The 23,232-nt window shown below is 40.4% G+C and overlaps 1 protein-coding gene across 1 annotated transcript in view; it reads left to right on the forward strand.

The window, feature by feature from the left end:
* The window catches only part of LOC144792178 (tenascin-X-like), a 567,777-nt gene that overhangs the window by 454,789 nt on the left and 89,756 nt on the right, over positions 1-23,232 (forward strand). The window lies entirely within an intron of this gene.

The following is a 23,232-nucleotide window of genomic DNA, read 5'->3' on the forward strand; positions in this document are numbered from 1 at the left end:
GCATACATTAGGCCCCCTGCAGTCCACGGGTAGAGGCCTTTATTACAGCTGGTTGCACTTGAGCTTGTGAGTAGATAAGTTTGTGAGCTCTCTCGTAAGTTACTTTGCAGTCTACAGGCCCTCAATGTATTTATTTGCACCACGTCACGCACTAAATCCACCCAGCAGCAAGAGACTGGGCTCGGCTGAAAGCCCTGGTGCCAAAAAGACACAATTCTGTTGATTTGTAATTTATTCAAGAGGACGCACATTCAGCTATATTCATCAAGGGAAAATCGGCTCGCAAAGGGCCAGATTCTGAGAATCTGGGGCCTCATTTATGAAAAGTGACGCATCACTGCGTGAAAACAGCGATGCGTCACGTTTCACTGCGCTCTCCCTGCGACATGATTGATGCGTCATATTTATAATATGACGCATCATGTCGCAAGAAGTTACAGATACGTCAGTATTTCAGTAGGCGCAAAAGTCACGCATTGCTGGAGTGTGTCACAAAAGTGACGCAACTCCAGCAATGCTTCCTTTCACATGGGGAAAGCCCCATGTGAAAGGGCTTGCGTCAGTCTTACGCCTGCTGTGAGGCAGGCGCAAGATTTTGACGCAACAGCGTCCTAAAAGTGACGCAGTGAAATCTCATAGATTTCACTGCGTCACTATTACGAGGCTTTTTGCGGGTGAACGCCCCTCTGCATACATTATACCTGACGCAGGTATAATGTAGCGCAGGGGTTTACAAAGTGACGCATCTGCTTAGATGCGTCACTTTGTAAATAGTGCGCATCAGGAGGCATGTTTTACGCCGCCGATGCGTCACAAAAAGTGACGCATCGGAAGCGCAAAACTGATGCAAGGCCTCATAAATGAGGCCCCCGGCCCTTTGCGAGCGCAATTTTTGCATTTGGGATTCATCATCCCAAATGCAAAAATCGCAAAATGCGAAATAGCTATATTGCGAGGAATTGCATTTAACGAATCTCTATTTGAGATTCCTTAAATGCAATTCATGAACCATTTCAGGATTGCGAATTCGCAATTTTTGGCCGCTATTTACCATGAAGTCTGACTTCGTGGTAAATAGCGAAAACTTTGAAAAATGCACTTTAGTGCATTTTTCTAAGTTGTATGTTACACACACACATGTCCTTTGGACATATGTGTGCGCAACATCAGTCTACATTTACATTTCAGGGGTGCTACAGGGTGTCCTTTGGACATGTGTGTGCGCAACACCAATGTAGATTACATTTCAGGGGTGCTACAGGGTGTCCTTTGGACACCCCTGGCACCCTTGAAATAGCTTCCTTATTTGCGATTAGCAAATTGCTAATCGCAAATAAGGAATAACTCCCCATGCATTCCTATGGGCCTACAGGCCCATAGGAATGAATGGGGAGTCATTCCTTATTTGCGATTAGCAATTTGCTAATCGCAAATAAGGAAGCTGTAGAAATCGCAAATAATATTGCGATTTCTACATGAATGCCGTTTTGCGAGTCTTTAATAGCGATTCCTTAATAATCGCTATTAAGGACTCGCAAAACATTGCAATGATGAATCTGGGGGATTGTCTTTCAGACAACTGCCAGCACACCAAACACACTCAGTGAGAGCACGCTTCCTCCTTACATGCAGCTCCTTGATGAGCGTGCCTTTCACAGTGTGATAAGGGAGCTATAAATGCATGACAAATGAATTGGAGTTTGGTGATGGGACACTGATGCACAGTACCCTGGAGGACTGAGGAAGGAGCCGAGGAATGGGCAATGCTCTGGGTATATACACAGCAGAGTTAAATACACAGCAGCCAGTTCCAGGACTTGAAGACCATGTGAAGCATCTTGTGTGGGTGTCCTTCATTCAGATTGTGATCGAGCTGCAGTCCTTTTTTGTGGCAGCAGAAATTCATCTCATGTTGAGTGCAGCTATTTGCCTTTTTCACTTTTTGGCAGGCACTCTTTGGCATACTGATGGTTTCAAGCCTAATCTGGAAACTACAAGCCCAGAAAGCACAATCGTACTGGTTAAAAAATAAAGATCCCTTAAAAAATCATTGCGGGCCCGGGAGGACGGCAGTGAAACACCGTCTGCTGCACTTGAGGAAATGGGACGTAGAGAAGAGCAGTATAATGAAATTGGCGGCATTGTGTCTGCTGGAACAAGTCACAGCGTCGGGCATTCTGGGAAATCACTTTTCATAACAAAGTCCCTTTTGATCACTACAACCCTGTTCAAGTTCCAAATGCGATGATCAGCTGTTTTGATCGCATTACCTAAAACTTTGATAAATTGTATAGGTTTCAAGAATGAAGCAGACAACATTTTATTTTTCTTACAGGGATTTTTTATGAGTACCCAATCACCCACATGCACTACCGTTTTTTTAACAGAATGTCTCACATCATGAATCCTCTTCCTAGCTTGAAGTTTTCTCTCTTGACTTACTTTCCAGTCATCACTTCCAGTTGATTCCTTCAGATGTAAATCATTAACCCAAGGCGGAGTAATCATAGTGTTAGCACGTCTACATCTGAAGAGCTCAAATGGTGTTCTACCTGTTGTGGCATGTGGAGATAACCTATAAAGTTTAACTTTTTTGAACACATCTGACCTCCAATCTGAACCTGCAGATTTAGACATTCTAATTGTCTACTTGAGCACGCGGTTAAATCTTTCCACAGTGCCATTTGCACTGGGTGGTACAGAGAAGATTTTTTATGTTTTAGGCCATGTTTAGACAAAAATGATTCCATCTCCCTAGAGACAAGTTGGCTCCCATTGTCTGTTAAAATGATGTTGGGAATACCCTCTCTAGCAAAAAGTTTCTCCAAAAAACTTATCACATGTTTAGACTCTATTCCACGAGTGATGGCAATCTCTGGCCATCTAGAAAAGAAATGTATTAAAACTAAAACATACCATTCAGACCCTGCTGAGTAAATAGGCCCAAGAATGTCTAAACCAACTTCTTCCCATGGTTTGTCTGGAAGTGTTCTAAAAACCATAGGTTGGATTTTGTGTTTCGCCACTTTTTCACTTAAAGCACACTCTATGCAATCTCTAATTTTACTCTCCACTTCCAAATCCATGCTAGGCCACCAGTACGACATCCTCAAGTTCTCCTTTGTTTTTGAAATGCCCATATGCCCACTATGAGCCAGTGAAATAAGTTCAGACCTAACAGATATTGGAGGAACCAACCTAGTACCTCTAACAAGTAAACCGTCATGTTCAGACAATTGGTCTTTAACATGCCAAAACTTCTCCAACATGTCACCATCTTTCGGCTTGATTTTCCATCCAACTTTGATCAATCTCAAGATTTCCAAAAGACTCAAATCTTACTGTGAATCCTCTAACCATTTGCACTTGTCAATGACGCTCTCACCTACTGCACAAACCATCTCATCTTCACCTTCCCAGTCTTCCTCTAGATCTAATTCTTCTTGAGAAACAAGACGAGATAAGGCATCTGTCACTTTATTCTCAACACCTGGTAGATACTTGACCTCAAAGTTATAATCCTGTAATCCTACAACCCATCTTGTGATTCTACTAGAAACAGCGTCAATCCCTTTGGTTTTTAAAATCTCACATACAGGTTTGTGATCAGTTCTCACTTCAAAAGTACTTCCCCATAAGAAGTTTTTTAATTTCTTCACAGCCCAAAAGACAGCTAACGCTTCACGTTCCACTACGGAATACCTTAGTTCTGGGCCCCTTAAGCTTCTTGACAAAAACAAAATGACTACTTCATGTCCTTCAATTATTTGTGTTAAAACTGCCCCTAACCCTTTTAGGCTAGCATCTGTTATTAAAATAGATTTCTTTTCTGGATCAAAACTATTCAATTTGGGGGCATTGTTCAACTTTTTCTTTAGAAGGATGAACTCTTTTTCACACTCGTCACTCCACACAAACTCACATCCTTTCTTCAACAAGGATCTCATACTAACACACAAAGAAGCAAAACTACATATAAATTTGTTATAGTACTCCGCCATACCTAGAAAGCTAATTAATTCTTCTTTATTCTTTGGAGACGACATCTTCATCATGGTATTGATTAAACCAGCTTTTGGCGAAATACCATCTTTCGAGATCGTGTGGCCAAGGTAATCAATAGAATTTCTTTTAAATTTACATTTTTCCATTTTTACTGTCAGACCAGATTTGCACAAACGTTTCAAAACACCACCAAGTCTAAGATCATGCTCTTCATCACAGCTTCCAAAAATAAGAATATCATCCTGATATAACCTCACACCTTTCAAACCTTTTAAGACACTTTCCAGAGCCCTTTGAAAAACTAAAGCAGCTGAGACCAGTCCAAAGGGAAGTCTCACAAAGCGAAATGTGCCAAATGGTGTTACAAATGCAGATAGATCTTTGGAGTCTTCATCAAGTCTTATCTGGTGATAGGCGGATCTCAAATCCACCGTACTAAAAACTTTCGCCCCCTTTAATAACATTAGCATGTCTGCAATTTTAGGTAAAGGGTAGTGATCTACTACCACACTTTTATTCAACTCCCTAAGGTCAATGCATAAACGAAGAGAGCCATCCGATTTCTTGGCGGCTACAATCGGAGCAACCCATTGGGTTGCTTCAACTTCTTCTATGATGCCTTCCTTGACTAATTTCTCCAATTCTGCTTTGACTTGATCTCTAACAGTAATGGGAACACTGCGTACTTTACAACAAATTGGTACGGCATCCTTCTTCAACTTAATGTGGTGATTATAATTCTTCAAACAACCTAATCTTTCAGTAAAAACATTAGGAAAATCTTTTTTTAATTTATCTGAAAAGAACTCATCATAGTTTTGATTTACATTAACAGCATTGTTAATAACAAAAGGAAGGTCTTTCAAAATGATGGGGGGAGAAGAATTGGGATCTAACATTACTCCTAAATCTTTTTGATCAAACCAACTCAAAATGTTGTCTCCTTTTTGTGAAATATAGATTTTCGAGTTGGTAAGTCTCCCTTTGTAATCAATGTTTCTTTACACACCTCTTTGCTGAAATATGAGGATGTGTGTCTCAGCAGAGAGACATGTGTGAATGTGGCATGCACCCCTGGTTTTCAGATAACGCTGTCAGCAGGAGTGTGAGCCATTCACACAATAGAGAATATCACTGGTGATAGTATAAAAGTTAAAACACTTTAAGTGCCCATACACAGCAGACTATGGGCCAGATGTACGACCCTTTTTTGCGGCCGCAAAAGGGAGTACTTCCCTTTTGCAGGCGCATAAATGGATAGTAGCATGTACAAATCCTATTTTGCGAGTCCCTGACTCGCAAAATAGCATAAGCGACTCTCGCTATTAGGAAGGGGCCTCCCATCCTAATAGCGAGTTGCTATGTACTAGTGTTTTGCAACCGCATTTGTGGCCACAAAACACTTGGGGGCAGATTTATGAAGGCCTTGCGCTGCCGGTGTGTCATTTTTAACATAGGAAAAAGTGACGCACCGGCGGCGCAAGGCCTTCATAAATCTGCCCCTTGCAGTTTACCACCCACTTCAAGTAGGTGGTAAATCACTCAGTATGTTGGAAAATATTTTTGCCTAGTTCACTTTAGATAAGTAGTGCACCAAAACCATTAAAGAATGTTGTATTTTTAAACACGGCAAATACATCTGTACAGGGAATGCTTCAGCACCTCGAATGTGGATGTTTATTTTGGCTCAGGGGGCATGAGAAAATGCACAAAGAACACTGAAGAGTGTGCTCGATCGGAGTGCAAAACTGACCAAGGTGCACTTGGTCTGAGCAGTGCTGATCCATTCAGCAATTGGGCAGTGCTGGAGAGGCAAAACGAGTAGATTAGAAGTATTTATCAAGTGGAACTTGAAGATCTTCATGGCATTAAGAAGAGGTGGGAGGAAGAATGCTACATTTGAAAGTAAACAGCTTGGGTGCTGAAGCTGAACACAGAAAAACAGTAAAACAGCAGGAAACTAAGAAAAAATTGTCCTGCAAAGCACACATAAAGAACCACTGACATAGACAAATGAAAAGCAATGGCAAGAAAGGGGATGGACTTGATGACGACAGATTGATTACAACAGGTCTCGAGAAGACTGAGCATGCACTGTCTAGCTCGACCTTAAAATAGAGCATTCTGCTTACCGCAGGGAGCTTTATTTCCCTTTGACCAATTCACTCCTGTGAGTGTTCTGATTGACTGCCAGCACTATCAGAAAATGTTGCTGGCAGCCATTACAGTACTTGGGGACATAGTCCCCTGTCCTGAAGTTAAAAAAAATATATATAAGTGGACAAAGTAGGGATATCATACCCTGTAAGGCCCCATGGGGTGGACACAAGGAGAAAATAGAAGAATATGGCAATCTTTGCCAAGATCCCACAGGACTCCCATGAGATTGTGAAAAAAATTGAAAAACAATGGCAGCCGGGTCTGCATGGTTTAATTAAGGGGACGGGGTGTGCATTCCCTCACCCAAGGTATTAAATGCCCAGGGAGCCTACCACAGGGTCATATTTCATAAGGGGAGGGGTAGCACAGACCCCCTTTCTGAACCATAATAGGATGTGGGAAGACCACCATCGGGGTCAAAATGTCCATAAAAGGGAGGGGTGGTGCATGGTCCTCCTCCCTGATCCCTTCTTAGGCCAACAGGACCTCATCCTTGGGGCCAATTAATTAAATAAAGGCTAGGTGGGTAGTTAGGCTCCCTCTCTGAAAGGTAACCCAAACAGGGGCGCACAAAAACCTACAAAAAAGTGGTGGGGCCACGCATCTCCCCTACATGAACCCATTAATTGCCCCGCTGACCCCATCCTCCGGGGCCTTATCACATACTATGCCCCAGGGAGCTCATCCCAGGGACACAGTGATTTCCCTACATGCACTAGCAGGGGCAGGGAGACTTGTGCTTGCTCCTGCCTAGCAGGAGCATTTTTTAAACTACCTCCAAATCGAATAAAACACAAAGGGCCAGATGTAGGTAATTTAATTTGACCACTTCTTAAATACCGAATCATACCGATTCGGTATTTAAGAAGTGGTAAAATAGAAGGAGGGAGATGTAGGTAAATACAGATGTGCATTTACCGAATCGGAAATATTCGGTATTTACCGATTCGGTAAATACCGACCGGTAATGCCCCATTCATTCCTATGGGCTTTGAAGCCCATAGGAATGAATGGGGCATTACCGGTCGGTATTTACCGAATCGGTAAATACCGAATTTGACAAGGGTGCAGGGGGTGTCACTTTGACACCCTCTAGCACCCCCAAAAAAGGTTCGGGGGCCATGTGGCAGGCATACCTGCCCTAAGGGCAGGTCTGCCTGTCATATGGCACAGGTGTGCTTGCACACATGTGCATGCACACCTGAATCGGTATTTTACCATCAAATTGAATTTGATGGTAAAATACCGAATTTGTAGGGCTTGTGGGACTCAGAAGAGTCCCACCTACATCTCAATTTTACCGATTCTGTAAAAATACCGGTCGGTAAATTTAACGACCGGTATATTTACCGAATAGGTAAAATTACCAAAATGGCCTGTTTTCTGCCACCTACATCTCAAAAGCCAAATACCGGTCGGTAACGGCCGAATTCGGCCGTTACCGACCGGTATTTGGCTACCTACATCTGGCCCATAGTCTGCTCCCAGCGGGTCAGAGCTTTTAAAATTCTCCCACTGACTGGGAGAAGACTTTTGATGTGTTTCCCTGTATGAACTGCTGCTAGCAGGGAAAAATAACAAGATGTTGCTCCCACCCAGAGGGAGCAGCATGAATAGTTGTTCCTTGCAAGAGCGAGCAATGTCAACTCCTTAAGCATGCAGGGAGTCAGTGGGAGCCCTGAGGCTCCCCTCGCAGTCCCCAATGTATGTATGATGGGTGCCCTGGATGGGCACATGGGCACCTACCTATAAGGAGAGCCCCCTTTAAAAAAAACACGGCACTAAAGTGATGGGGTTGCCAAGGTCTAATAAGGCTTGGAGAGGGAGTCCATTTGGCCATTTCACATTGAAAATGAGGCTTAGGGAGGGGGCCACACAGACCCATCCCATTAAAATAAAAGGCACTCGGGGCTGGGGTCCCCAGGGCCTAAAAAGGCTTCGGGAGGGGGACCCTGTGGTTTTAAAAAATAAATATTTCTATATTAAAGGGAACTTGGTCTTTCTCTTTTTTTTTATGAATAAATAATGGGCGAGGGGCTACTTGGCTCCCTCCCGGGCTGATTTCAGCCCAGCCTCTAGTCTGACCAGGGCACCCACTTTTTTTACGTTGGGCTCCGCGGTTCCTGCCGACTTCCCACTTCCTGTGGGAGCTGGTATTGCTTTGACAGAGAGGGAGGTGCTAACATGCAGTCACCAGGGCTGGGGGCACAAGAGGCCCCCATAATTAATTAACTAGACCTGGAGAGGTGGTGGTTCCTGGGACAGCGGGGAAGGCCACATGGACCTCATCCGTCTTTTTGGTTAAAGATGCCCCAGGGGGGTGGTGGTCCCCGGGGCATATTAAACCCCAGGAGCAGGCTTGTGCACCCCCTCCTTTATTTCCATAATGCCCTCTGGTCCTGGCCCACCTGGGGGCCAATTAATAATGAAGCGTGGGAGGCCGAGCGTTCTTTTTTCTTTCTCTTTTTAGCAGGATTTATGGATCCAGTACAATTCCCACCCAAAAAGTTTACAATCTAATGCTAATTTGCCCCTGGGGTTCCCTGTGGGAGCATGCCCCCCCCTGCAAGAGGCCTAGAGGTTCAGAGTGTTTATGCACTGCCCCTTTTACTTTAGTTTTATGTTTTTTTTGTGTGACTCGATTCAACCAAGTCACAAGGTGGCTCCCAACAATTTCTGGTTTTAACTGTTGGCAGCCAATCAAATCTCAGGATGAGATTGGGAGGAGTTGTGTATCCTCCATGTCCCCAGATATACAACTGGAAAGTTATTTTAATTTCTTGGTAGATACTGAATGAATTTAGACCAAGTCTCAAAAATGCACTTCCCTGAACTAACATCTACCTTCCTGACAAATTTGGTGTAATTTTGTTGAGCAGTTCCGGCTGTAGCCGGGTCTTAGTTTTCCCATGGAAATTACATGGGGAAAACGTGTTTAGTCCCCCACCTTTTTCTCTGCCCTAGATGGACAGATCAGCCCAAAACTTTCAAGACAACGGGTAACTAGAGAGTCAAACTAGTTTTAAAAAGTTTGCCCAGATTTGTCTAACAATGCCAAAGTTATTGGCAAAACAATTAATGCTCTTCCTATGGAAACTGGTTCCTAACTATAAGTGCATACTGGCGACCGCCAGTAGGTAATAAATGTAAGTGTTTCTTTGCACTGGAACAGAAGACAGCACACAACATTACAATGGCTTTGTCATAGGCTTGTCTAAAGAGCCACAGTTTCAGCAGCTTTCGAATTCTCATGTAAGTGGAGGAAAAGCAAATCTCTGTGGAAAAAGTATTACACATGAGAGGGGCTAGAACAGCAAATCTGGAGCGCTCTAATCTGTTCTTTCGAATAGGGGTATTGTGTGAAAACTCAGCTGAGATGACCTCTGATTGCGGGCATATTTTTTATTTGAGAAGATAAAAAAGCAGGGCATTTGCCATAGAGAGAGATTTGAAAATAATACAGACTGTCTTGAATGATAGCTCATTGTTCAACTAGAAACCAATGGAACATTCTCTACAGGGAGGTAATGTGGCAACATCTAGAACGTTGAAATATAAGCCTAGCTGCCTGATTTTGGACCAGCTGAAATCTTCGATTAAAGCCTTTAGGGAGGCCAAGATAGAGGAGTTGACATAGTCCAACCTGGAGATGACTGAGGCCAGAATGACTTGGACCAAGGCATCAAATGTGAGCAATCTGCCAATTTTCTTAATTTTGTGTAGCTGTACAAAACAGAGGGACTTGGACTTAGGGTGGGTGCCCATCTTATGGAGCCAAAAGGAGCGTTTTCACAGAACCAACTTCTTATGTTTGGTGACAATTTCTATTTTATCAAAGTTAAGTCTGAGCGAGTTGCTATTCAACCATTCGCAAACAAACTGCATAGGGGTCTGAAGGTTTTCCATAGATTTGGGGGAATGATTAACAATTGCAGATTATCCGCTTAATCAGAAACTCCGACTTGCTTCTCCTTAAGAGAGTTTACCAATGTATGAATGTACACATTTTTAAACAATGGGGAGACAAGGGGGAGACAAGGGGGAGACAAGGGGGATCCCTGGGGAACTCCACTGGTTAATTGAAATTTGAACGGGGATAACTGCATAGATTGCTAAAAATCCTTTAAAAAGTATGTGCTGAGTCCTGAAGGCCTGTGACTCAGACACAAGCGATCAGAATCTCATGGTTGCTATGTCAAAGGCCGCAGATAGATCTAAGAGGACTAACACTTGTGCGGTGCTTCTGTCAGCCTCTTCCTGCATTTCATCAGTAATTGAACAAATAACTGCTTCAGTTGATGGAGCTGGCTGGAAGCCTGCCTGATAGGGAAACAGCAAGTTGGATTCTCTAAAAAGGAGCAGAGGTGCCTGGCAACATGTGCCTCCAGCACTTTCACAAAAAAAGGTAAAAATGAAATAGAGTTTTGAAAGAAATGGAAGGTGCACCAGAAAGAAGTCTAATTTCATTGTAAGTTTTAAAATATCTTTTTTATTCTCATTCCTTAAATTTTTTTTAAATCCAGCCAACGCGTTTTGTTCCAATACTTGGAACTTCATCAGGGCTGTGAACAATCACATAAACCAAACATAAACACATTATTCAACCAAATATAACAAGACATCAATAACAAACAGAAACATTACATATGATACATGACATATAACATATCAATAATTATCGGCATTTAATATCTGGGTTTCCTCTACATGATTCTTGATTCAGAAATACCCCTTATTGCATAGGCTGGCACATAAAATCTATTTGAATCCAAAACTCTAATAATAAATCAATACCTATATAGACATTCCACAACACAACAACAAAAATAACAAGAATAAACCTAAATGAAAACATTAATAAACATACACTATACACATATCATCCAGATTAATACATGTAAATGTAGTATATTCCAAAAATGAAACAGAGACCTTGGAAACAATTAATTGAATTTTAAGTGTTTTTTTTCTATTCTACCCAAAGTTGTGTTGTGGAATTTCTGTATATTTATTGATTTATTATTAGAGTTTTGGATTTGATTAGATTGTATGTGCCAGCATGTGCAATAAGAGGTATTTCTGAAACAAGAATCCTGTAGAAGAACCCAGATATTAACCGTCAATAATTTTTTATATGTTATATGTCATGTATCATAGGTAATGTACCTGTTTCTTATTGATGTCTTATTATATTTGGTTGAATATTGTGTTTATGTTTTGTTTTATGTCATTGTTTTTAGTCCCGATGAAGTTCCAAGTATTGGAACGAAACGCGTTGGCTGGATTGTAACATTTTCTGAGGGAAGTGAATAGAGGAGATATTTTAAAATCTACATTGAATTTGGACTTCTTTCTGGTGCACCGTCCATTTAGTAAAGTGTTTGGATCTTCTGGACAGTAGCACCAACCAATGGCTTGTGATGGGATATTTGTGCACAGGACACTATACTTTTTTGGATTGGTGATTTTGATGCAGACTATATAGAATGCTGCTGTTTCATTTTGTATCAAGAATGATATGGAGCAATATTTTTGCAGGGTAAGTGGACCCTCACCCAATTTCTTTTGGTGTAGCACCACTACAGCCTCCTTCAGGATGTTAGGCACCATGCCTTGACTAAGAGAATGATTGAGAAGAAAAATAACAATCTCTTGTAAATGTGAAAAGACCATTTTAAAAATACTCCAAGGGCAGGTTTTGTCGGGGTAACCTGACAACTTTTGTAACAGGTACAAAAATCATCCTTACTGATAGCGGTAGGGTCAGATAGTTTAACCGAATTACTATTTTCAGCAGATTTCACATTAGAAGGAGTGCTGGAAGTATACTATCCTTTATTATCTTACTCTTCATTATAAAGAAGGAATTAAGAGTATCGCACAAGATGTGTGTCCTGTTGAATAGGTACGGTCACCCTGTCAGGATTGGACAGTTCAGAAACCATGCTAAAGATTTCTTTGAACTTATTTGGGGAAGCCAATATTTTGGTGATGAAGGCGGTCTTAACTTGCCTGATTTGTTTTATTTAATCTTTAAGGTGTGATGAATGAAAATCCTTGCCCTCAGTTAAGTTGTTGGTCTGCCATTTTGATTCAGCACAACGAAGGGCTGTTTTTGCTGTTTTTAAATCATTGAGAACAATTTGGAAGCATCATGACTGTGTTGATTTCCTGAGCTGTACATTGTTGCCTGCTGTAAGCCAGTTGGAGATGTTTTCCACATGACTATCAATACTGTCATAGGAGAAGGGGAGAGTGGAAGTTAAAGATTCTAAGAACATGGCTAAGTCAAGTCAAGACTAATGTATATCAAGAAGACCAGGATGGGGGGAAGGTTTTAGAGGAGTCAGACCAGATAACGAGAATTTAATTAAGTGATGGTCTGACAAAACACACGGAGAGACTGTCATGTTAGCCACTGATAAATGAATGGACCATACCTTGTCTAACATATTGCATTTAATATGCGTGGCTACAAATAAGTGTTGTTCTAGATTTAAATTACTTTGCATATCAGTCAGTCCAGCTAATATGGGCCCACCTGCTACCTCGTTTGCTCTGTTGTTCAGATCTCCTATAGGCAAACATTTGGTGTGGTCAATGACTAGGGGGGACAAATATTCTGCAAGGAGTTGAGGAAAAAGTTGCAAGTGATTAAATGAGGGGATAAGTTGAAGATTCAAGCTTAATCAAGAGGCAGTCAACCAAAGGGGTGACACATGGTGAAAGGCTAGAGACCTAAGGAGACAACAGTGACCCCCCCCCTTCCAAACATGTCAGTGTACCTAATTGTATAGATAAAACAGTAGCCCACTAGAAGAGCAGCTAAAATGCTGGTAGAGGATTTTCTGTTAACCAGGTTTCTATAAACTATAAATTGGCAGGGAATTCAGAATCAAGTAGGTGATGGATTTCAAGCTGGTGCTTAATTATGGATCTAGTTTTAAGGTATATTTCCCAAATTTCATCCATTTTAGTTTTAGGAGAGGTGTTGTTCATAGATAGGCCTGTGATGGATTCACTTGGTGTGATCAAGTCTGCTGCTGCTGCTGGCTTATTGTTAAGGAGGTCAAGCATTCACAGTTTTATTAGTGGATGGGGCAAATGAAAGCTGATGAATGCAGCTTTTTAAGTGCCTCTGAAGAATAAGAGACTAAATGGGCATGGCAGATGACCCCTGGCCCCAACCATATGCAGATGGGCACAGATAGGCTTGCCTTTCACTTAAATCACTTAATTTACATGTGCCTAACAAAAAAAAGGAATGTGTCCGTCTGTAATGCAACTGGTCCTCACGTAAAGCCCTTTGATACCTTCGGGTCTAGTTTGTGCTATATAAAACTCCCCAAAAAAGCTTTTGATTGGGAGTAGTTACAAAGTCAAGTTTGGCGTCTGAAATTTAATTGTAATTTATAAACCTCTTTAATGGTAATATTGGATTTTAAATCACAATCCTGAAAATACCACTTTTAGAATGTTGGCTTTTTAGTGTTGTTACCGTTTGGTGCTTGCAACAGTTTTTTGTGTCACATTACTAGGAGGAATTGCCATTGGGCTTTGTGTATTCCTCCTACTAAGTATCACAAAGGAGGGTCTGGGTGTTGGCAGGATGAGCCATCTCTAAATTGATTGGGGGTGAATCTGTCACCTAACACATTTGCTCTTCAAATGTTCTGACTCAGCTCACACACAAAGGACTTCACACTAGCCAATTGTGTGACCAGCCAGACTGGAGACATGACATTTCAGACACCTCTGCAGGAGGATGCTCTGGAAGCTGGGCTTGCCTTTGGTGTGCCAGGGGCGTTCCCACTGCGCACGTTTGTGGCGCATCTGCACAGCTGCTGGCATAAAATAGGCTGCAAGCTCTTAAAGACTCTACCGTTTCTCCTGATTGGTTCCCCTGAGTCCAATAAGTGAGAGCAATGGCCCTCTTTGTTTCTCCCCAGTGTGTGAACAACAACAAGAAGTTCCCTATGGCAGTAAAGTACTCAAGTGACAATGCTTCTAAAAAGTGCTCTGCTTAAAAAAAACAATGCAGGGATCACCATAATGACTATTTGTACTGTCTTTTGCATATATATTACAGGATAATATATATCAGCAACAGAATCTCTTTCAGTCATATTATATTTTTGTTAGATATAACCTAAGTGAGACCTAACTGCAAGGCTGAATAATACATTGGTTGTTTGCCTCCTCAGACACATGAAAGAGGTTGGCCCACTTCATGAAAAGAGACCAGCAGTGTTCTCTGTATACATAGCTAACTCTGACCTTGGTCTCCGCGGGCCTAGAGAGTTGTCTTTTGTGATACTACACATATAAAATGTATTATCTGCTTTGGAAACATCATCTCCTGACTTCTTTTCACTATATAATAAACTAACAAAAGAGAGAGCGAAGGGATCGTGTTCACACTGAGTGAACGGAGAGTACTCCTGTTCCCCTGAGTATCAATTAATTAAACAAATGGAGGAGTACCACCATAGAGAATTAGAAAAATTCCTAATGGGGTGTATAGAAGACAAAAGGAAGGGATTTATCCTTTTGTACAACAACCCTCACTCACCAACCTAGTGGTGACATGCTTCATCATCGGGGTCCACCCTGATGACCTAGCGCCACCAGGGTGTGCTACAACACCAGAATTACAGTGGAGCAGGTTGTGGGTGTAAAGTGCAAAAAAAGGGTGTTAAAAATTGTCCTGGTTTAACTTAGTGGGAAAAAAAGGAAGAAAAATCCCTTCCTTTTGTCTTCTACACACCCCATTAGGAAATGTTCTAATTCTCTATGGTGGTACTCCTCCATTTGTTTAATTAATTTCTTTTCACTATGCCCATTTTTAAAGGTACAGTGTAACTCTGCTAATGCTGTCAGTTCAGCCTTATTAGCAATTTCCATTTGTTCTAGCTCAGAATGTTGCTTTAGTATGATATTTTCTATTCAGAACATCTTTGCTGAACATACTCGGAATTTCCTTCAATTTCTATTGGGTTGTAAAGCTTGGTGCACATGGAAATTGCTCCACATGGTTTTGTAACTCAATTTAGGGGAATCAGTAAATGATGTCCAGAAGATTAGTGTGTATTACATTTGTTTTAATAAGTTCTGCAGCATTGATCCATTTTAATTTAGGGAGTACTTGGTTATCACCATGTGAGCACAATAAACTTAGACAGAACTGCTGACTGACACTCTTGTTACTTAGGGGTGTCAGCTTGTATATATACTTGACCCTGTTATCATCAATTTCTATTCCACATGGAGACTGAGCCACGAAAAGGTAAGATGTGATGACGATAGTAATTTGGTATGCAGTTTCTCTGCGTGCCTCAGATAATCACCTATGTGATTTTTGTGTAAGAAAGCGAGGTATACTTGGTTGTGGATTGCATGAATTGCCCGAGGCTACTTAGCATGTAATTGAAGAAAGTTTCACATTTCTAGGTAGTGAAAAACTCTCAAATTTGTTTTTCACTATTGCAAGGTATTCTCTGCCGTAGGATAACATTGGGTTATCCTACGGCAGGTTAGGATTGTGCATGTTTCAAATTTTCCAGGTGTGTGTCTAAGGCTCTTGTAAGACTAACTGGCACATGCATCAAGAAAAGCTTTTGCAAGTCCTTAATTGCGATTATTAAGGAATCACAATTAAGGACTTTCAAAAGCTTATGCATGTAGGAATCACTATTAAAATAGCGATTTCTAAACATTTCTTAATTGTAACTCGCAAATTGCGAGTCGCAATTAAGGAATGGCTTCCTATTCTTTCCTATGGGCTTACAGACCCATAGGAATGAATGGGAATTTGCATATACAATTTCAAGGGTGAAAAGGTGTCAAAATGAAATGACACCCTGTTGCACCCCTGCAATTGTGATGTGCACCCATGTGTTGCACACACATGCCCCAAGGGCATGTGTGTGTGTGTAACCTGAAACATTGAAAAATGCACTTTAGTGCATTTTTTAAGGTTTTTGTAAAATACAGACCGGAGTAATTTCTCTGTATTTTGCAGCCCCAAATAGCGAATTTGCTATTTATAAGTGCCTCTAGCATTGCATTTAAGGAATCGCAAATTGTGATTCCTTAAATGCAATTGCAATTTAAGAAATCACAATAAATTGCGATTTCTTAAATTGCGAATGCCTAACTCCTTACTGCATCGCAAAAGGCCTTTTGGCGGGCGCTAAGCACATTTATCGGAAAAAGATGCAGCAGCATTTCCTCCACATCCAAGTAGCATGGAATGCAAATTACCTTGTCAAAGACCTCGGGCCAGATGTACAAAGTTTTTGAATAGTGATTTCCTAATTGCAAAATTTACTGAATCGCAATTTGAAGATTGACATTCTTAATGTGTCACAGTGGCCCTTCCTCAATTTGCAAATTGGTATGATTCACAAGATGCAGTTTAGCGATTTCCTAATACCCATTCATGAAATTGCAACTCGGCCTTCAGGAATCGCAAATTGCAAAAGTCACATTCAGGAGTATGTTGATGACATCACAATAACACACATCTTTCACACATGCTCTCTAGAGTACCCTGAATCAGAGTGGAAGGAAAGCTATATGAGCTAAATATCCTACTTCCAAATTTGAGGTTTTTGAAGGGTCTTTTTAACATAATGTCAAGAGAGGAGTCTGAAAAGGAAAATACAGACCTCAAAAGGAAGTTAAAATTCAATGGGAATGAGTTGAAGGTGCTTTCTGAAGGATGTGTACTTCATAATGATAAGATTTTTAGGAAAAGCTCATTTCAGGTTCTTGATATCCAAAAGAAAGAAATTGGAAGGTCATACATGACAACATAAATTCTGTGGGAGTAACGTAGCACACCGTCAAGGAGGCAATGGACTTGCCGAGGCCCTAGGAACAGGTGGGAACCCACAACCCAGGCACCTTCACCTACTCTGGAAGACTTGATCAAAAGCACCTATGAGCCTGAAAGTATAGTTGGGATTTTCAGAATTTAATACCTTTGCCCCACCCATTACATTGTTAAATTATTATGTTATTTCTTGGACGGTGTAATACTTATCTAACTTTAAGTTAGTAGCATTATAAAAAACACTCCTGATTAAGGCATTCAATCCTTTCTAATGCATTCTGGTAGATATAGTACATACTCTTTAGTCTTTTTTTTAACAATAATTTCAGACTTTTTTTACCATAACGTAAAACAAACAGATTTAATGTTGGTGTAAAGTTTTTGACATGTCACAGAGGAGAAGGGGGCATATTATCAAGGGGCTTTATCTCCGCTTTTTTGGCTTTAAAAGCCAAGAAAGCGGAGATAAAATTATCTCCCTATTACCTAGCTGTCGCTAACACCAGTTAGCGACAGCTAATAGGAGATAGTGACCATCTTGGGCCCCGCTTTGCATGTCAGTGATATTTATCACTAATGACATGCAAAGTGGGCGTGCCAAGATGTTAGCGACTGAAAACAGTCGCTAACATCGCTATCTCCTATTACCAACTTTTAGAGATATTCGCGCTAAGCGCGAATATCTCCAAAAGCTAACACTTGCCCAGGAGCAGTTCTTAGCCATGTTATCCAATGGGAGGTGGATAACATGGCTAAGAGCATTTGCTCGATAATGCATGAATATCGCTGACTTTTCAGCGCTATTCATGCATTGCGGCCGTTTTTTATCGCATTTGCGATAAACCTTGCTAATAGCAAGGTTTATCTGCGATAAAAATCGCCGATTTGCGGCGATACATTTTGTCTCTAAATAAGTTAGAGACAAAAATTATCTCTATTGGTTGGTAATATGCCCCAAGATTTCATCAGACATGTAGATACTCTGTCAGACATGTAGGTAGATAATGAAAGACCCTTACAAAAACACCACCTGCACCATCCAGATGCAGAGCAGCAGTCTCTACACTGCCAGACTTACCATGTGCATACAAGGCTTTTTCTGTACCAAAGCATTGCTTTCAGGCTGAGAGGTCCAGGCATTGTTAGGCCTACAGATGATGGTACGCTATATCTATTTTTGGTAGCTCGGAAGCCTTAATGTTGGCCGACAAAACAAGAATATAAAATCAGTTAATACACAGTGTCTATCAATAGATGCATTGTAAACATCAAACATGGTTGAGATAAGTAAAACTTTTGAGGAGGTGAAACATGTTAATTCTGAATATTGTAGGCAACTAACAGAGGCTGTACCAAATCTATGTACTATTTTACAGCAAGAAAATATAAATCATAGGTGCCACTATCATCAGCTTATGTGCCAATTAGATTGGTCAGAAGGTCTGTTCACTGGCTGAAACATGATCCTAACACTCTCTCAAGGCGCACAGTCAAAATTCATGTAGAGATCAGTCGCTATATTGGGGATTTTGCACGTGGCAATGTTCAAGTCACTAGTGCCTTATACAATATACAAAAATCACCCATTTCTACTATAGGTAGTGATGTATCAGCAACTCACAATCCTGAACCACAATAAGAGCAAGTGTTGTGAGAGGGAGAAAACATGGGGGCATATTATCAAGGTGGTTTATCTCCACTTTTTTGGCTTTAAAAGCCAAGAAAGCGGAGATAAAATTATCTCCCTATTACCTAGCTGTTGCTAACACCAGTTAGCGACAGCTAGTTGGAGATAGCGACCATCTTGGGCCCCACTTTGCATGTCAGTGATATTTATCACTAATGACATGCAAAGTGGGCGTGCCAAGATGTTAGCGACTGGATACAGTCGCTAACATCGCTATCTCCTATTACCAACATTTGGAGATATTCACGCTAAGCACAAATATCTCCAAAAGCTAACACCTGCCCTGAGCAGTTCTTAGCCATGTTATCCAATGGGAGGTGGATAACATGGATAAGAGCATTAGCTCGGTAATGCATGAATATCGCTGACTTTTCAGCGATATTCATGCATTGCGGCCGATTTTTATCGCATTTGCGATAAACCTTGGTAATACCAAGGTTAATCTGCGAAAAAAATCGCCGCAGCACAGCGGTAAATTTTTATCTCTAACCAAGCAATAGCGATAATTATCGCTATTGCTTGGTAATATGCCCCATAATTAGCAACATGTTTTGCCTATTACTTGTTATTTTCTTTCCATTTGTTTCAAATTGCATTGTTAAAAAAAGAGAAGCTTATTTTGGGAAACATTTGATTTTTGTTTGATGAGAATAACAATTACAATGTACCTACACGTAAAGGGGAGGGATTACAAAGTAAATTTAAAAGCAACATTATTGTGTGGACTTTCTTTATAACTTTGAATTTGATACTTTAGAAATTTTTCCCAGTGAGCTCTGCATGTCACACTCTACCTTCTCCTGCCCTTCAGCCATCCTGAGGTTGATCTTCTGTGTATTAGCAGATCATATTCACCCTACTTAGGCTCTGACAAGATGGCGGGTATTCCACTTTGTGTTGCTATGTTGTGCTATATAGCACAAGTTGCTACTATCTTTTAGTTTATCTCTGGAATATACTGGAGATCCTCAGTATTTTTCTAGAGACGGCTTTTCAGCAGCAAAAAATATGCTCAGTCGTGTACATTTATGGGCAAATTTGTAGCGGCGCACACTTGCAGTTTCAGAATTAAGATACGGTGTTAAAATCCAGGAGCACAGCAGAAGCACTGCGGCTTATAATGTTAAAATGAACAATATTTTAGAATTTAAATGGATGAACATTTTCAGCATATACCTATGTAAATATGTTAGGAGTTACAAGGTAAATATCTGTCTTCAAATTGTCCTCTAAGAAGGTGTGGGTAAAGCCTACTGTGCCTGAACATAAATGAATCATGGGTACTTTCAGGGAAACTGGCCCCTTTATTGGTTAAGGTTGAAGCATTCCAAACAAGCATTTTGAGAGAATGTATATTCTTGCTATTTCTAAAAATATGCTTGTGAGATGGTGGAAATATTGTAACATGAGTTTCATCAATACTTTCAATTACATGTAAAAATTGCACTGTTTGATAAAAACTTTAACTTTTGTTAACTGCCATTTAGGTGCAGTTGTTGGAAATGTAATGCAATAATTAATTTTCAATATCATTGCATCAAAGACATCCCTTACAAACAAGGAGAGTGCACTTTGTGATACCTCACCTGCTGCTCGAATCAGACCTTGGTAGGTCCCAGAGGCAAAGAGATGCTGTGAGCCTAATACCTGTACATGGACTGGTATTGGTCATTAAAGTGTTTCTCTCCAGCTGAGATTTAATTTCAGTCATGACATCTAATATAAGTGCACCACTTAGCCTTTATTTGTAAACTATTTCCTCTGTTAAAAAAGAAAAAACTCTGACTCTAAATAGGAGCTTCTGTCTCCTACTCCTACTCTGCAAACCAGCCAGAATCTTATCCACCTCAACATGATGTACAAAGAAGCTATTGTAGAACATGCTGATGCATCGAGGGCTGTTTTCATAGGTTGCACTAGTTTACTACCTGTTCTGAGTTGGTGGTAAATTGAACATGCAAAATGATGGCTAGTCACAATATAAGAATGCTTAGTACATTTATATTAAATATGAATTTGCAAAATGTGGCTCGCTATTTGGAGTAAAAAAAAATCTGGACTTGGAATTCATTTGGTTCACCGAATAGTGAACCAAGTGCCTTTAGTGCCTACATCAATTAGTTTTTGCATTAGCAAACAACACAATTTAGCAAATCAGACTATTTGTGACCAGGAAAATGCTTCATACATCTGAAGTGTCATGTTATTCAGGGAGCACAAGTGAATCCTACATGTTCTGCCATTCAACCATATATGGCCTGCTTGCAAGAGGAAACATATAAGATGGATGGTTACCTGAAGAGTGACTATTACAGTATTATCATGCATTGAAACACAGTAAGCACAGAAACACCTGTGATTTCCTGCATGTGTCCACTTCTGGGTTGAATTTTTTGAATGCTGAATGCTGAATGGATACCTGAAAAAGAAGGATGGTCCCCAGGGTGTGTAAGTTGCAAAGAATTGAAGAATCAATATTTAAATAAATATAATTTTCAAATACACTGATGGTTTCCATGGAGGATTTAGTTATGTCCTGGGAAATAGAAGAGGCTAAATAGTGTCTGACTGCATAGGTCATCCTGCCCAGAATTATAAGAGCTTGAAAAGAGACTTGTCTTGTGATTGAGTTATAAGCAGAGGACAAGTGATGATAGATGGAGGATTGGACATATTGATCATCTAAGTTAACATTGAAAATTATTGATGACATACTTTTATGGACACAGAATTGTTTGTAGCTATACCACTGATTATGAGTTAAATAATTAGACCTGTGGAAAGCATTTGAAACTGCTAAAATATCATCAAAGACATGCTCTTTTTTCTTCCTTGTATATACATATTGTGCCTGTCACTGTCTCTAGATAGGCAGGCACTGAAACATTCTCCTGAGCAAATCTAATGATCAATTGAAGAATGTGTCATTGGTTTCTGTGTTCTAACAGATTGGTGGATTGCTGAATGAAGCTCTCAACTCTCCAGTGATTCCCTACAGCGACTGTTCCAAAGCAGGAGTCACAAGTTATGCAGCTGCAGCAGAAAACCGCACGTAATTGTATCTATGTTTAGACGTGTGTCACAAATACCGCGCTTCTTTATGGGGGTGCTTAAATTGTTGCAGCATCATGTCCTTTTACCATATCTCCTTTTTAGGTCTGGCATTAGCCAAGACTTTCTGATGTTACTAAAGTTAATTAGATAATATACTCTCTTAAACGGTCTTTCAGTCATCTCACTACATCCATTGGTCCATTGCGGTGTCACTCACATTTTGCCACCTCCTACTGCAGCATACATCATGCAGGCAATGGCTCAGCCTACTTCAACCACTGGCTAACTTCACTTTGAGTGACTGCATGTTGCCCATTCTGAAGGCACACATCCACCCATTAGAGAGTTCCCCTCAGTGCCAGTGTTCTGGTTTTTAATTTAATGTAACGTTTGTGTGTAGAGCCTTATGTGATGGCAGCCAATTTCTAACTCATTTGAGTTAATTCCAGGTTTATCGTTTCTCCTGCTAATGCTATTATAGATTTTATCAGACTGCTGCTATTTAATAGACTAGCAGATTGTGTCCATTTGAAACTGTTCTTTATAAATATATCCTCTTTTTAGTGTGCAGCAATGACATGCAGTTATAACTACCCCTGTAGGCCACACTGTTACATTTATTAACTGAAGACTACAGATATACTTGTAAACCAATTTACTTTGTATGTCCTGCTATGGCTTTCTAGTTTCTTGTATGTCGTGTCTTAATATAGACATCTATCTATCTATCATCTATCTATCTATCTATCTAGCTATCTATCTATCTATCTATCTATCTATCTATCTATCTATCTATCTATCTATCTATCTATCTATCTATCTATCTATCTATCTATCTATCTATCTATCTATCTATCTATCTAGCTATCTATCTATCTATCTATCTATCTATCTATCTATCTATCTATCTATCTATCTATCTGCATGTCTGTCTGTCTGTCTGTCTGTCTGTCTGTCTGTCTGTCTATCTATCTAGCTATATTTGCATACCTCTCTATCTTTCAAACACTCTCCTGCTATTTGTAGTATAGATTCACAAAATTGAATTTGGAAAGACAAGAGGATTGCAGCCAATGCCTGACCAATTGTCTTTTTTGAGCTGGCGTTAGCCAAGACCTTTTAATGTCACCAAAATTATGTGTGTAGCATAGATTCAATTTGGGGTTCTTAGCCAGAGTTTATCCATTATTCTGTAGTTGAGTCATTTCAGATTTTTCTTCCACGCATTTGGGAATGCATCTTAGGCAATAGGTCAGCCCAATTCAGTTAATGGCTCACTTCACTGTGAGTTATGGCATGCTGCCCTTTCACAAGAAACATAAATTAGTTAACTTCATTGCCAAACATTACTATGGTAATCTGTGCTTTTTTTAGACCATTTTTGCCTATAGCCAATAATTTTTGTTTAGATTGACAAGGGCCTCTCAGTGTCTCCAACAATAAAGTTTTGCAAAAACAAAACAACAGAACAAAACAAGAATTGCCAAAG

The sequence above is a fragment of the Lissotriton helveticus genome, chromosome 11 (assembly GCF_964261635.1).
Source record: "Lissotriton helveticus chromosome 11, aLisHel1.1, whole genome shotgun sequence".
In the NCBI taxonomy this organism is placed as follows: Eukaryota; Metazoa; Chordata; class Amphibia; order Caudata; family Salamandridae; genus Lissotriton; species Lissotriton helveticus.